The following is a 14,855-nucleotide window of genomic DNA, read 5'->3' on the forward strand; positions in this document are numbered from 1 at the left end:
TACAACTGAAATAAAGTGAAAATTAAAATGGATTTATTTGGGTGCCGCGGTGAGTTCTCTAGAGGGGTCCCTCTGAATGACTTTTCTTCTGTCACTCAATTTGCCATCTTGTTAGAAGCCATTTTCTTGTGATGCGGAATTCATGTGCTTTTTTGTTGTGTTGAAAACTTATTTAATTTATTTTTACTTGAAAGAAAGCTCTAGAACTTATAGGAGGAGCAGAAAAACTGTGATACCCAAAATGGACTCAACAGCCAACATTTAAAATGGATATGAGCTGGTCTACAGCGGTGCCACCCTGAACAAGCCAGATCCTGTCTGATCTCAGAAGCTAAGCAGGGTGGAGCCTGGTTAGTACTTGGATGAGAGACCACCTAGGAAGACCAGGTGCTGTAGGTGTAAAAAATAAAAAAAAATAAGGGATTGTAAGCCGACAAGGTCCTTGCAATCTGTGAGGCCAACCAAAAAAGGCCATTTTTTGAGGCCTCGCCTAAAAAAATGTTTTTAAAAATAATAATAATAATAAAAATGGATATGAGTCAAAATCTTCCAAAATAATTTTAAAGCTTTTTTTTTTTTTTTTTTAGTTCTCTTTTAGGGTTTCAACAGTGTCCTGCAGGCGTGTCTTACTTGGTGGGATGGAAGAATGTAACAAAGTCATGCCTTCTCTGATGACCAGCAAAGGGAGCAGTCTTGTCCTTGTTAAAATAATTACATTTTTAAGATGCAACATTTGAAAAATAAGGATGTAGGCTTATAGCAATCGTAATATATGTTAATTTAAAAGATAAGCAATAGAAATAACAAGATATATAGTATTTCCGAACCACTTAAATATAAAAGTTTGAAGAAAAACTAAGATTAAAATGCTCCTCATGCTACTTAAATACTAAATAATAATAAAATACACCACAAAGAGATTCATTCCCATGTATTATTATCAGTTGGACTGAGAATCAATAGCATAATTATAAAAATCCTATCTTTCTTCCTAAAAAGGAATGTTCCTTAACAAAAGTGCTTTTTTTTTTTCAATTTGCAGCACTGCAATAAACTAGTCAAACATTAACTTCCCTAAAAACACAGGATTGAGAAAGGACCGGCTGTGTAGAGAAACACTTGAAATTGATTTGACCACAACTAACTAAACTATCCTGTCGGCCTAAATAAAAAACAAAGGCTTTCTACCTCTGAAGACTGGTAAATTCAGCCTGTGAGATATACCATGAATCCCATAGCCAACTCCTCATGCTGAGAGCAGATTGCCCCAAATTCTTGCAAGTGAGAAGGCAGGGCCCGTTAGCTGAAGTGCTGCTGTGGACTTTAGTGGCTGTGAGCATGCATAAGGATACAGGCAATTTCCCCCATAATTAGGTACCAGATCACTTAGTCCATTAGAGTTTTAAATGATAAAAGGCACCCTGACCTGCACCTGGACACAAAGTGCCAACTCAGTACAGTGCACCACGCTAGGGCGAGGAGCAGTCTCAAGTCATCCTGTCGGCATTCATACTTTTAGTCATCGCTGTATTCCAGATATTACTTAGGGCAACTTAATTCTGACTCGAGGAGATCAAGCATCTTTAGGAAAACCAAAAATGAGAGGGAAAAAAAAGATTATAGTTTGTTCCATTCAAAAGTAGACAGGTTTTCTTGGTTACCAGTGCTGACGTCGGAGGTGTAGGTGGATGTATTAGAACCAATGGTTCTTCATAGTTTATGGACCTACCGGTTTCCAGAAAGCTGAAGAAAGCTACAGATCGCCCCCTCAGGAAAGTGAACATATGAACATCCAAGCAATTTTCTGAATAAAATTCTAAGGAGTTCAGGGAAATTCATCTGAGGCTCAGGTTAAGAACCCGTGTCTTACATAGATTCTTTGCGCTCTGACGTTCGTGGCTAGAGTAAAATGGATTGGTAGATTTATTAATGCCCTCACTCCTGTTTTTAATTGAAAGAAGATGCATAAGCAAATCGGTAAAACGAACGAGTTATTTATTCAGTACATACTTCATAATCGGTTCTGTTCCTCACGCTGTGGTCATCACCAATACAGTATGAAACACATTCTATCTCTGCCTCGAAGGAGCCCAAAATCTAGCTATTATTTTTCTTGCAAACAACAAAAAAAGTGAACATAAGAATAATTTGTCACTTGACCAGGTACAACAAACTTCAATTTGAATTATCGGTACAACTTAATGAAGTCGTTTGCTACATGAATAAAGCATTCAGTTGAAAATTATTAGTGGCCAATGTATATACGCATATTTTCATATTAGTATTTCCTAGTAGTAATCTTTTAGGTTATCACGTGATGTATAAAGTGACAAGATAGTCTACTGTTGCATTCTGAATTATAGATTTGGGATAGAAAATTATCGACAAGAAAAAATGGCCCATGCCGTCAGGGGCAGCTGTGGATTACCATCGCTGGGGATCCCAGGCAGAGTGGCGTAGATTACCATATGCTACAGTTTATATTCGACTGATATATAAAAAAAAAAAAATTAGTAGCGCTGCCCATGTTTTCTGAAATGTCTGTATCTACAAAGACCCAGCAGTCTATTCTTGGGTAATTTTAACATAACATTTTATTATTACTCTCCTTAAAATTTTTTTTAATTTTTACCTTCTCATTTTCTTTTCACTTATTAATACACAATTATTTTTTATTACTATAACTTCTAAAAATACAACTCTTTCACTCGTCCTAACAAAGTTATAGAGTAGAAAAGCAATAATCCAAGGAAACGAGAAGTTTTTGGTGCTTGAAGGCGATTTACCCCGAGCTTCCTTCCCACCAACAGGTTGGCGTGGACACAAAGCCAGTCTCCTAATTAGAGCAGTTGAAAGCCCAGGCCTCTACGTGGTGAATACGTAATCCTCCTCCTCTAGGACCCAGGGGAAACCAGGACTGTCAGTCACCTCCTTTTGCTGTTCCAGAGGCAATCTTGGTGTTATACAAAAATAGCACTGGGCACCAAGTCATAAGATCAGAGTTCAAATCCCAGCCTGGCCAACATCTCGCTCCAAGACCTTGGGCAACTCACTTCCTGAGCGTGAGTTGGCCGTCCTGCGTGTGGTGGGCGGTAACGATGGCCTCGTGGATTAAGAGAAGTACATGGGGTAATGTGAGACAGGGTCTCTCGCGTCGTGGAAGCTCAGTAACTCTGTTACTTTTTTGGGTCTAAATCAAAAGCGTGTGGCAGATCACTGGAACACGTACATGAATGAAAGCGCCTGTAGAAATTCTGGAAGCCTTTGTTAGATTATAACTGAAAGAATGTTGAACTGATTTGATGATTCCTGGGAGTCCCTTCCAAGGATATTTTAAGAAAACCACAGACAACCAAAAGTTGGCAGAAACAGTCGCGTGCAGGAAATTGTGGGCTCCAGAATTCTAGAGATGCTGTAATTCTATGAGTTCTGCTGCTGTAGCAAAACTCCATCTCTTTGTTCATCTGTTTTTAATCAGTATCTGTGTTTTTTTTGGTCACACAGATCCCACTTCCTCGATGGTGCCCTGCTAATTTAGCTATGCAAACTTTTATTCTCCAGATTAATGCCGACTTTAAGATGTCTATTTTTTAACAAACAAAAATAGTTCACTCCTTTCTCCAATTTTAATTGTAAAAGCAGTGTGTGTGCTCACTGGGGGGAAACGGACAATACAGAACCGTAGGAAGAAGAAAAAAGTACTGTAACATCACGTCTTAGAGACGAACCCCCATTATTACTATTTTGGTATATACCCTTCCAGACATTTCCTTCCGCTTTATTTTTTTTTTTAATGCCATTCAAGTCAAAGTTCAGCCATTTGAATGCTAGAATTCTAGCAAAAACAGTTAAACCACTTTCACAAAAAGGTTCAAAAGTGTTTTGTTTCATTTTGTTTTCCTTCCGTACTCTTTCTTTTCAAGGTGGGCTCTTTGATCGGCAAGTCCTTTAAATAGGATTTTAGCTAGTCATCTTTGAAACCTGTCCTTTTTATTTCCCCAATTTCACCATTTCTAACAAGGCATATATTTTAATGGTCCTTTTTAAAACTTAACCTCACCTTCAGCTGATGTATTCTGGAGTCACAAGCCCTGCTCCTTGGCCTCTGGCCATTCTGTGGATGCTTTGCATTACTTAGCCTCCACCCCCAAGATGAGGTCCAGCTCTGACCTTGGACCTGGTACTGCATTCCCTGATGGAGCAGAAAAGAGTCTTGATTTCAATAAGTAACCAGAATGTTCACTGGAATGACCACCTACTAGTTCTGCAGAAGGTTAGCCTAGAGGCAAACGATTTGAGTTCGTGTTTTATGCCAATCGCTTTAGGTAAAATTGGGAAAGTTTGTTTTATTTTGCTTTTAAGAGTCCAGAAACAGTCCTTACTGATGCAAATGCTGGCTATAATTCCAATAGAATTTCCTACTTTTGCAAGTGAGCATGTTCACTATTGTACCCATTAATAATATCATTATTAACGAAATGTATAACAATGTTTATAATTTTGCAAATTTGCTAGTTATACAGAGGGCTACAGGTTCCCAAAGTAAAATAACCCCAACCAAGACTATCCCATTCTGCAAATCTAAGAGACCAGGACCTCTGGTGCTATTTTTAAAATGAAAGCGAAGGAATTAATGGTAGGAAAGAAGAGGAAAAAAAGAAGTGAGATTAATTATTTACCGTAGTTCTTGAAGACTCTACATTGGGAGTTATGACAGTTTTAAGTAAATAAGTTATCATCTTGTATGTGCAACTCATATAAGAAAATAATGAGATAATAAAATGCAACATGAGAGAAACTATAATCATGGGAATTGTTTACAGTACTTGGCATAACAATATGCATTCGAAAGCTTTGGAGAACTGATACCTGCGTCTCTGGCATTAATCAAAAGAGAGAGAGCCATTGCATTTAGCAGATCAGAGAATTTCAACGACTAGACAGATGTCCACTTATTATGTGGGAGGTGGTTAGGTCATGAGGGTGGAACCTTCGTGAATGGAATGAGAGCCCTTAGGGGAAAGGTCAGAAGAGTTTGCTCTCCACCACGTGAGGACACAGCGAGAAGACGGCCTCCTGCGAGCCTGGAAGAGAGCCCTCACCAGACCTGGATCTCCCAGCACCTTAATCTTCAACTTGCTAGACTTCAGAACTGGGATCAATCCATGTGTGTTGTTTAAGCCACCCAGTCTATGATATTCCTTTATAGCGACCTGGAGTAAGACACCAGCCCAAGGATTACTGTCGTTGTTATTGTTGTTTTTAATCCTAACTTTGGCAAAGGGGCCATATCTTAATCTGTTCTCGGACTAGAAGACTGTTCAGATTTCCAGGAAATCATTAAAGTTTTGTTAACAACAATGCATAATTATGCGAATGTGTATGGGTTTTACTTGTATAGCCTTGCCATTATGACGGTTAACTAGAATCGGGTTTAATTCTTCGAATGGAAATGTCAGTTATGACCTCGTGTTTGGCTTTTATTTCTCTAGCTGTTTTCACTCTCTTTTCAGATTTCATGTTGCGCATGAATGAAATAAATGGCCTAAACTTTTTAGTGAACCTCACCTCAATCTCTTTTGCGAGCATACCAACAATGCCACGAAAGGAAAATACGCTACGCACATTCGGAGCCCCAATCCACAATTAAACCTCCACAGCGACATCCCTTAAAGAGACACCGTTTGTCCAGAAGGACCTTTTCACAAAACTCTTCTAACGACTGCATCATTCTGGAAATAAAGAGAACCGACGTGTAAATTCTACAACTGGATTCAGAGGAGGGGTATGAGGGACAATGGCTCCAGGTTCAATCTGTGTTTCAAATTTGCTTTTTAATTTATTTTCCAGGTTTCTTTCTTTTTTCAGCCAGTTATAATGGTCCTTTGTTTTAGACTCTTGATTTAGTCACGTGAAGTGAAGATGGAAAACACATCTTAGAAAACCTGGTTTCAAGCCAATGGTCTCCCACTTATTGTCTCTTACTTCGAGTAAATTATTTTACCAATCCTTGTCCAACTTTCTCATCTCTAAATGAGAGATAATGGGGATGCCCATCTTATAAAGTTATACCAAAGAGTAAACTAAATTGTTCACATAAATTTTGTAAAATCTAAGGTATTTTATAAATGCTAACATATTTGGGGAGGTTAATGGCAGTTGTTACTGTTTAAAAATGTGAATATTTTCAAAGCTAAATATAGTATCACAATCAACCGTGAGTTGAAATACTTGGCATAATTTTTAGCTTAAAATAAAGAATCCAGTTGCAAAATGAGCAGCTTTTCGTCTCGTGCCACCCTCAATGTCCCCTCATCCAGGACTCAGCATAGCGTGAGTCAGATAGTAAGGCGTTCGATGCATCCTGTTGGACTTAACCGCCCCGTGTTATTTATTCCCTTCTTTTTATTCGATCTCAAGTTCTTTTCAATCCTCCTGTACCTTTCTTCTTCTTTTACATTATCTAGTTTATTTTTGCACAAATAAGTTGATATCCTAAGTACTAAGAAAAATGTCCATAGCACTTTCCATGCAAGAAATGCATGGGCCTTTTACAAAGACATTAATGACCATCACACAATATGTCCCTCTTGAACGTTTTCTCATCTTTCGATCACGCCCGCCCGCCTAGTTTAAAATCACCGGGCAGGAACGCTGTCCAACTCCATTTGTAAATCAGGGCGAGAGCATTGTTGTTCAATAAAGGCCGAGAAGCGTCGGCATCCGCGTGAGGTGAATAGGTGGAAATGATTATGTCTGTCTCTTGCAAAGTGGAAATAAAATAGGTACTTCACAATTTTCCAAGCTTTCTCATATCGATGATCTCGTTGGCCCATCACAGTGACACCGTGGAAAGCCAGAGAGGGCAGTTTCAGTGTTTGCCTCCTCGTATGGAAGCAGCAAGTGAGAGGTTAAATGACTGTCCAAGGCCCCTCCGCCAGCCAGCGGCCCTGCGAGAGAGGAATCCGAGCCCCAGGATCCCCGCCCCGTGCTCTTCCCAACTTACGCCGCAGGAATGTCAGAGCGATGACTGTGACGACTCTGGGAACACGCCCGAACGCCTATGTATTTTCCTCCCTCTGCATCCCATCGCTTAAGTCTGACCCTGGCCCACAGCCAGTGCTTAATAAATAGTTGTTTCATTAATTAATGAGTAGTATGGCTATCCTATCAGCAGGACTCAAGAACTAATTATCGAGTCCATGGTAAGTCCTGATATTCTCACCATCTTGGCTGCTGCTCGATCCATGAAAACCGTCGTATATTGCTAATTTTCTGTTTTATTGAGTAAAACTCGTGATGCCAGTTTTCAATATTGCTTTCCAGTCATATCATTCTCCCAAGAAACTGCTGCGTTTGTTCAGCATCTCAGACACATAGCCGCTTCTCTAGGAGAGTCAACTATAACCCGCAAAATGAAGTACGTGGAAGAGCCTTTAAAAGTCCAGGCTTAACCTTTCGTTTCATTAAGAAAATACGTGATGTGTTTACTGCTAACATCTCCTAGGTTGTCCAGAAGTCAGACACTAATACCAGGACACACATGACTTGCAACTGAGCGTCTGCTATAAATGTCCTCTGTTCGTGCTAATGGCATATGAGAGTTTGGAGACATGTGTGTGCTATATTGAGCTTTGAAAAGCTTTGGGCACACAAGCTGGATTGCGCAATAGGAGAGTTGGGGAGTAGTAGAGAGAAATGAGGGGAAGGGTGTGAGAATGGCTGTATGTTTCTCAGGGGCTACTTTCCTTCGAGGTGGCCGGGGACACTCGGTAATCTTACCAGCTAGACGAGATTGGAGCTGAGGGAGTTGCTCGCATATCCGTTGCTAAGAGTGTCCTACAACCCTTGACGCTCCCAGAATCAAATGGCAGTGCATATGTTTGATATGAGCACTAGCTTAGGGACCAAATCAACATCCTCTACATCTTTTCCACCTATGCTAGCATTTTGCAGATGTCTTTTAGTCTTTTAGTAGCATTTTAGCTAATTATCTTTTCAAAATGGTTCATCAAGGAAGTCAGTGGTTAAACTTACTAAGTCTTACGACTTAGAATTATAAGCAATTCAAGAGACTACCAACCCTTTCTCACCCGCACAGCCTCTGTCAAACACAAATATTGTTGAACTGCAGCTAACATCATCTCCTTAGTTCAGTTTTTTCTTATTTTCTAGAAAATATGAAAAACAAAACATCGATCAAACTATGTCTCTTGGAAGAAAATCTTATTTAAAACGAAAGCCTTCTGATAAACGTATTCTAATGACATTTTGAATAACTATAGAGTTTAAAATGCTGGATTCATTCATTCATCCAGTATCGACGTGTGATGGTTCAGTTTTCTCATTCTTTCAGTAAAACCATCTGAGATTTTTAAGCACCTTTCCAAGCGAGAGGTCTGAGAGACTTTCAGAGAAAACAACAGAGGAAGGTGAGCCCCAACTCCCGGCTCCACAACCCCTAAGTCTTTTTTATGTTTATTTTGCTTACCCTTTAATTTCCACATATGAATCGGACATATGTTGTCTAATATCTCTGAAGAGGATGAAAGAATATATGTGTACATATGTATTGACACAAGCTAAATGAACAAAGCTCGATAGCTAAATATCAACCGGTCTCATTTAAAGGAAAGCACAGAAGCATGCTTGTTAGGTGCTACTCAAGTCGGGGAGTTTGTTTTTATTAATAAGAGTGAACGAAAGAATGTCCCAGAAGCGCTAAGGCCTTGCCCCTTGCTGTGCTAAGGGATATAGCACTCTACTTAATAATGTTTTCGACAGTGTTATTTTTGTTCATTTTAAATGTACTAATAGATGCTCTTTAAAGAGATGCTGTTGTTATTTTTCTTATCATCGTTTAGAAATTATTATCGATGACTAATTTTTGTTGTCAACCTAGATTTTTGTATATGAAGTTGTTGAAGGGCTCACCTATGCTCTAATTTTTAATCAGATATTGAACATCTTTTACATTTTAGTCATTGTGATAAAATAGACCAGTCACTTCCTGTGGGACATGCATTATCATCTTCATTTTTTATAGATGACAGAGTGTTGCCTCAGAAAGTTTAAATAAGTTCCCAAGAAAACTAATAAATGCTAGTATCTATCTAGGAATCCAGATCTGTCTTTCTCCAAGGCATATGCTTTTTTCAGCATATCAGGTGGCCTCTCGAATTTTAAAGCCATCGAATGTTACATAGATATATGTACTTGCAGATATGCATGCACACAAGAGTCGGATTCTTTCCTCTTTAAACATAGTCCTGCATCCGCATCCGAGAAAACAGCTTCTTTGGAAAGACATGAGTATCAGCAGCAAATACCTGACATTGGGCACACACCTGCCTCGGCTTTAACTAGCATTGGGCCAACCTTGATGAATCACCCTCGCTCTTCATAAAGTAAATACGATTTGTGAGGGAGACAGTTTCCCATTTTGTGTACTTCTAAACAGTTGTGTCATCAGGTATAAAAACTAACAGTAGATTTTATGAGCTATTTGTTTTTATAACGAGAGAAACTCTTATTATTAACTAGGACTAGACTGCATTTGGGGATACTATAATAGATGGCAGAAATAACAATTGAAATTCTGAATACATTAGGAGAACCACAGCATGTTGCAAACCGATTAAAATTGACAACCAAGTGAAGCAAATACACATGGGTAAATATAGAAAATTCAAGTTGTTATTAGGTGACTTCCTCTCCTTTCCTCCTTACTAGTTTTTTTTTTTTTTATGTTTGTTTCCTTCTGAATATTCCAGTTCATTTCATTAATCTTGTTCTGCTTGGTTTCTGAATTTTAATCAAATCGAATGCCGACAGATACCAAATTTTAATTCATAGTAGAATATCTTGGCACTTTGATATATTTAGGGCTCCGATGTTGGGAAACTATCACTAACTAGAAATACTAGCTTTTGTAGACAATATATAATTTTCATAATCTTAAACCAAGATGGGAAAAATAGATACTGCACTAAACGCTTCAGCCATGTGTTCACCTCTCTGGAGTAAATTAATACTGGCAACTGAGTGGGAGATTACAGGGTGCAGCCGCTTTAACCTTCAACGGCAAATGGTGCTTGCTCAATTGCCTCCATGTGCCTCGAGAGCCCAAAAAGCTTAATAATATAGGTTTGATAGTAATGGTAACAAAGCACAGTAATTTAGCATCGCTCAGGTTGGGGGAGAGTTGAGACTAACTGTATGGCTAATGGAGACTATGGAGCTTATTTTTCTGAGGTTCTTGAACCAAGTTCTCCATACAGCATGCCCGACTCTAGGATCTAAGCATACGCGACGGAACCACTCCGAGTCCCGGCCAAGTCATGCACGGTCCTGGACCATCGCCTTCTCCGGCTTCATTTCACAATGTCCCCGTGGAACGGGCACTGTTGTCACCATTCTACACATGGTAAAGCGATGCACAGAAAAGTCAATTACTCTACCCAAGGTCGCATGATTGGAGCTGGAACTGGAACCCCGAAGCCCACACTGGTGCCCCCCTTGTTTCAATGTCTTTCCCACATCAATTACATACCCGCTCTTTCTCATGTAAAAAGATCCAATAAAGTATTTGTTCACAAATGTATCATTACGTTTGGGGAGTTAAGGATGCTGGAGAACAGCTAGGTGTAATCGCAATGCAAACAGTTTCGTTTAAACACAAGTGCGGTTCTGGCCTGAAATTAATTTTTAAACTACATCTTTTTTGAAGAGAGAGCATCTGTCCGGTGTGGGGGGCTGTGGGGCAGGAGAAATACAGCGCCTCCTGGCACTGAAGGGGAAGGAGCAAGGTGAAGCTTTCTACTCTTAGGACTAACAAAGTTTAAAACTTTTTTATAGAATAAATCGTGACAGAGTAACTCCATGCGGCATGAAAGGGGACATAATGATGGGGCTCCTTGCAAGTAATGCTTTTTACAAATGGAGGTTGGATTGAGATTACTGTCAAAACAAAGATAGGTGTGGGGAATGTTTTTCACTGGATTAATTTGTAAAAAGCAGCAAATAGCGCCATCTACTGGGATTTAATTGTCTCTCTGTGTTAGAGGTTTTGCAGATAACGTGTGTGTAGTCAACACATTCACACAACATAAAAAAGAAAAGACCTTTGATACCAGTCATGACGACGTCAAGACATTTTTAAAAATGGCTGTTTCTTTACGAATACACTCTAAGTCACTTTACTATTGGTGTTAAGAGAAGAATTTAATAAAAACCAAATCGCCTTCTTAGAAATCTAGCTTGATGTTTTTAAATCTTTCTAGAAAGTTAAATTACCCTACATGCAAGCATCACCAAGTAAAAATTGAGAGAAACCTCCACAAGTTTATGAAATAATCCATCTCCTCTGCTCAGCTGACAACTCCCCTTTCCACCGTCCGTCGGAGCCACCTTAGAGGCTAATGTATTTCCTTAATTACAAAGAGGAACTTTCCCTAGTGAAGAGGCTGTGAGCTGTGTGGTGAATGTGAACACTTAGCTGCTGCTTCTCGCATGGTGGTAAAGAAGGGCTGGGCCCCTGTCTCAGCCGGTACACGGTCACCAGCCACCTGCGTCAGGATCGCAGGTTCCTGGCCTGGCCCTAAGGCACGCTGCGCCGTACACCTCTGGTCTGGAGCCCGGACATCGTCATCTGATAGGCTGTTCTGACCACACTGCAGTCTGATGAGCACCAGCTAGAGCTCTGTGATTCTTTGCTCTGTGGGTTCGGTGGTGTCTGGGGTCACACGGCAGTGGGACGGTCCCCAGCCGTCCAGCCCAGGCCTCTGCTGGGAGGTCTGTTCTAGAGCAGTGTGGGCCTGCGCGTCACACCACCTGTGGCACTTTTAAAGCTGCGCAGCCTCCCAGTGATCCGAGTCACTGGCAGCTCCCAGGCCAGGCCAGTGCAGAGCCAGGCGTGGTAAGCCACCGCCTCAGGGACACCCCGGGGCCACCCCTGCAGACAGTCCTCAGGAAAACCGTGGAGCAGACAGCTTTGGCTGGCTGTCTGGCCACTGCCTTTGCGTGCCTCCTCCTTTCCTTGGGTACCCCGCCTTCCTGTGGGGGCCCCGCCTCTCCCCCTTACTCCCCACATTCAGATTCCTTTCATTTATCCCATTCTTGAAGAGGTTTGTTGATGGCAACTAACCGCTCCCAGAATGAACTCGGGTGCCCAGACTGCGGCCTGAAAAGTCTAGAAACAAAATATTGCTGTATCATGTATCGTAATATAATTTCACTAAACCATTTATTCTGGAGCCAGCTATGTTTTCAGACACGGGGCTCCTCTAGATAAAGATGTCAGAGCTTTGGCCTGCTGAAGGCTTCCAGGTCACTACAATGATGGGCGTGTGTGGTCCCAGAGCACGCAGCGGATGGTGTGGCAGTGTGGACGGAGGTTTGGCCGTCTAGCCTTTCGTGGAAGGTGGTCACATGAGGTGTCACCTGTCCTGACAATGCTGGTGCATACCATGCAGGCAGAGAGACCTCCCGAGTGTCAGCGAACCAGACCTGGCTCTGAGTTCCCCAGAGGACAGCAGTGACACCAGGGAAAGACATCACCTGGGCCAATAACACCCTCCTGTCCCTTACCCGCGGCCGATTCAGCCACCGAGCCCAGTTCAGGTCTGAGCCCTCTAGAAAGGCTCCACCTAGGTCAGCCCTGCCCGTCACCATCTCTTCCTTCTCAAAAACCACAGCACTTAGTGTCACCTGCCGCATGACATCTAGCCACAGACCTCCAATAAAGGCTGTGTCGTGCTGAAGAGGAAGGGTGTAAATAAGGGTGACGTGAGTGAAACTTTGCAACGGCATCTAATATGAGCACTGTTATTGCAATTATCTTTGCGGCTCACTGGAAATGTGCTCATTAGAGGCAGGAACCATGGCTCGCGTTTATTTATATCTGTCATGGAGTCTCACACAGCACGAGTGCTCAGTAATTAGCGACTCATCTGGTGCTGCTTTCTCTCACGCGTCTGCTCCGGAGCAGGATGCGAGTTTAAGAGGGTCCAGACGCTCTCTCCCCTGCAGAGAGGCCATGACAAGGTCACGGAGGAGGAGAGGTCCCGACCGAGCGGCCGTCTGGACATCGCGGTCCTGCCATTCCCGTTCAGCCTCTTCCCAAACCGAGGCCTTCTTTCGTGGCGATCTCGGTGGCCCACCCCCTTGCTTCTGTGGCACCCTCGTTGGTCCGCCATGCTTTCCGCCCCCAGATACAGAACTTCCCCTGAGGCAATCCCATCTCCCCCTCAGAGCTTGTTTGTCCTGTTTCCGAGAGTCCACCACAGCCATAAGACGCACCTTCTTCTCACCCATCGCTGGTTTACCTTCACCTGTGCCACTCAGCTCTAGCTACACCTCGGAAACATCTGGAGAACTCTGGAAAATGCTGATGCCCGAGCCCCTTAAGCAAGTCTGATTCATCGGTCTGGAGAGCAACCAAGGATTCAGTTTTTCAAAAACGTCCCAGGTAATTCTAACGTGCAGCCGGAACTGAGAACGCTCCGCTCTTCTTCTGTCAGCCAAGAAGTTCCTATTTTTGCCTGTCTCCTCAAATTTAGGTCAAAATTCCCGGCTGAAAGTTTCACTCTTGAAAATTAATATATGCAAATATAGACGTTGACAAAAAGTTAGCAGCGATATAGGCTATTGAAACCTAAATATAGTGTGAGTACAATGCAGAGGAGGGTTATACTCTACCCGACTCCCATCACCTCATGGGGTAACTGGAATCTCGATCTTTAGTCCAGGGATTCCCCAAATGGGTTTTATTTTTCATTTTTATTTTTTTAGGAGAGGCAACCCTTGGTTGACCTCACAGATTGCAAGGCCCTTGTCAGCTTACAATCCCTTATTTTTTTTATTTTTCACGCCTACAGCACCCGGTCTTCCTAGGTGGTCTCCCATCCAAGTACTAATCAGGCCCGACCCTGCTTAGCTTCCGAGATCAGATGGGATTGGGCTTGTTCAGGGTGGCATGGCCGTGTGCTTCTCCAAGTGGGTTTTGAAACTACCTAATTAATATACGAGTTATGAATTCACATGAAATAGAAAGCTCTGGGAAAACAAGACCTGGGGAATCTTCGCCAATGTCCTCTCTTCCCAAACGTTTCTCCCACCTCCGAAGGCTGGAGAAATTAAGGCACCAAGAGATGAAATTTGCTCTGGGGAGAGGATTGCCTTGAATGGGATTTAGAAACACAACTCCCACTCAAATGTTCTGCCCAGTAGAGGATGCTGCCAGCCATCGTATCTAAGCCAGTTTAATGCCCACTCAGTGCACCATTTCCAGGATTTTACATCTTAATTGCCATCGAATTCAACAGCATGGGATGTTTCTCAGCCCGTCACTATGTTTTGCACATGAATATCTAGGGGTTCTGTGAATGGCAAATATATGTGTGCAACAGATTTTGCTAAAATCAAATGATTCACATTAGGACACATTGCCCTCCTCCGTCCATTTGAAATTGTTTTATTTAATTATATGCCACACTATTGGATCCCTAATATTTCTGTCAGTAATCAATGGAAATGATCATGGCATAAAATCTGCATGTCTAACATCTATTTTATCAGGAAAAATTAGCTGATTTGGAATACACGATTAGTTTGTAAAATGTAATTTCGAACACATATTAAGAATGAGAGTTTTTATCCGCCAGTTTCACTAGATAGGCATCTATCGGCATATAGAGAACTCTGAGGGTTGCTGTAAAAGCACTCAGAACCAACTGAGGGCTGAGCCTTAGACAAGCACTATTGAACTATTGACCTGAAAATGCTATGTCATCCTCTCCCAACTGCATTCTGTGCTGTGAGCTGAGAACAGGCGTTTGTTTCTGTTCCGTCTTTTT

At 41.8% G+C, this 14,855-nt stretch overlaps 2 pseudogenes; one reads left to right on the top strand and one right to left on the bottom strand.

Annotated features, from left to right (window-relative positions):
- Positions 1 to 280: 280 nt before the first annotated feature.
- LOC112482220 lies at positions 281 to 399 on the top strand (annotated as a pseudogene).
- A 13,469-nt stretch (positions 400 to 13,868) lies between these two features.
- Positions 13,869 to 13,987, bottom strand: LOC112482252 (annotated as a pseudogene).
- Between the last annotated feature and the right edge of the window lie 868 nt (positions 13,988 to 14,855).

Source organism: Pteropus alecto, unplaced genomic scaffold, assembly GCF_000325575.1.
Source record: "Pteropus alecto unplaced genomic scaffold, ASM32557v1 scaffold35, whole genome shotgun sequence".
Classification (NCBI taxonomy): domain Eukaryota; kingdom Metazoa; phylum Chordata; class Mammalia; order Chiroptera; family Pteropodidae; genus Pteropus; species Pteropus alecto.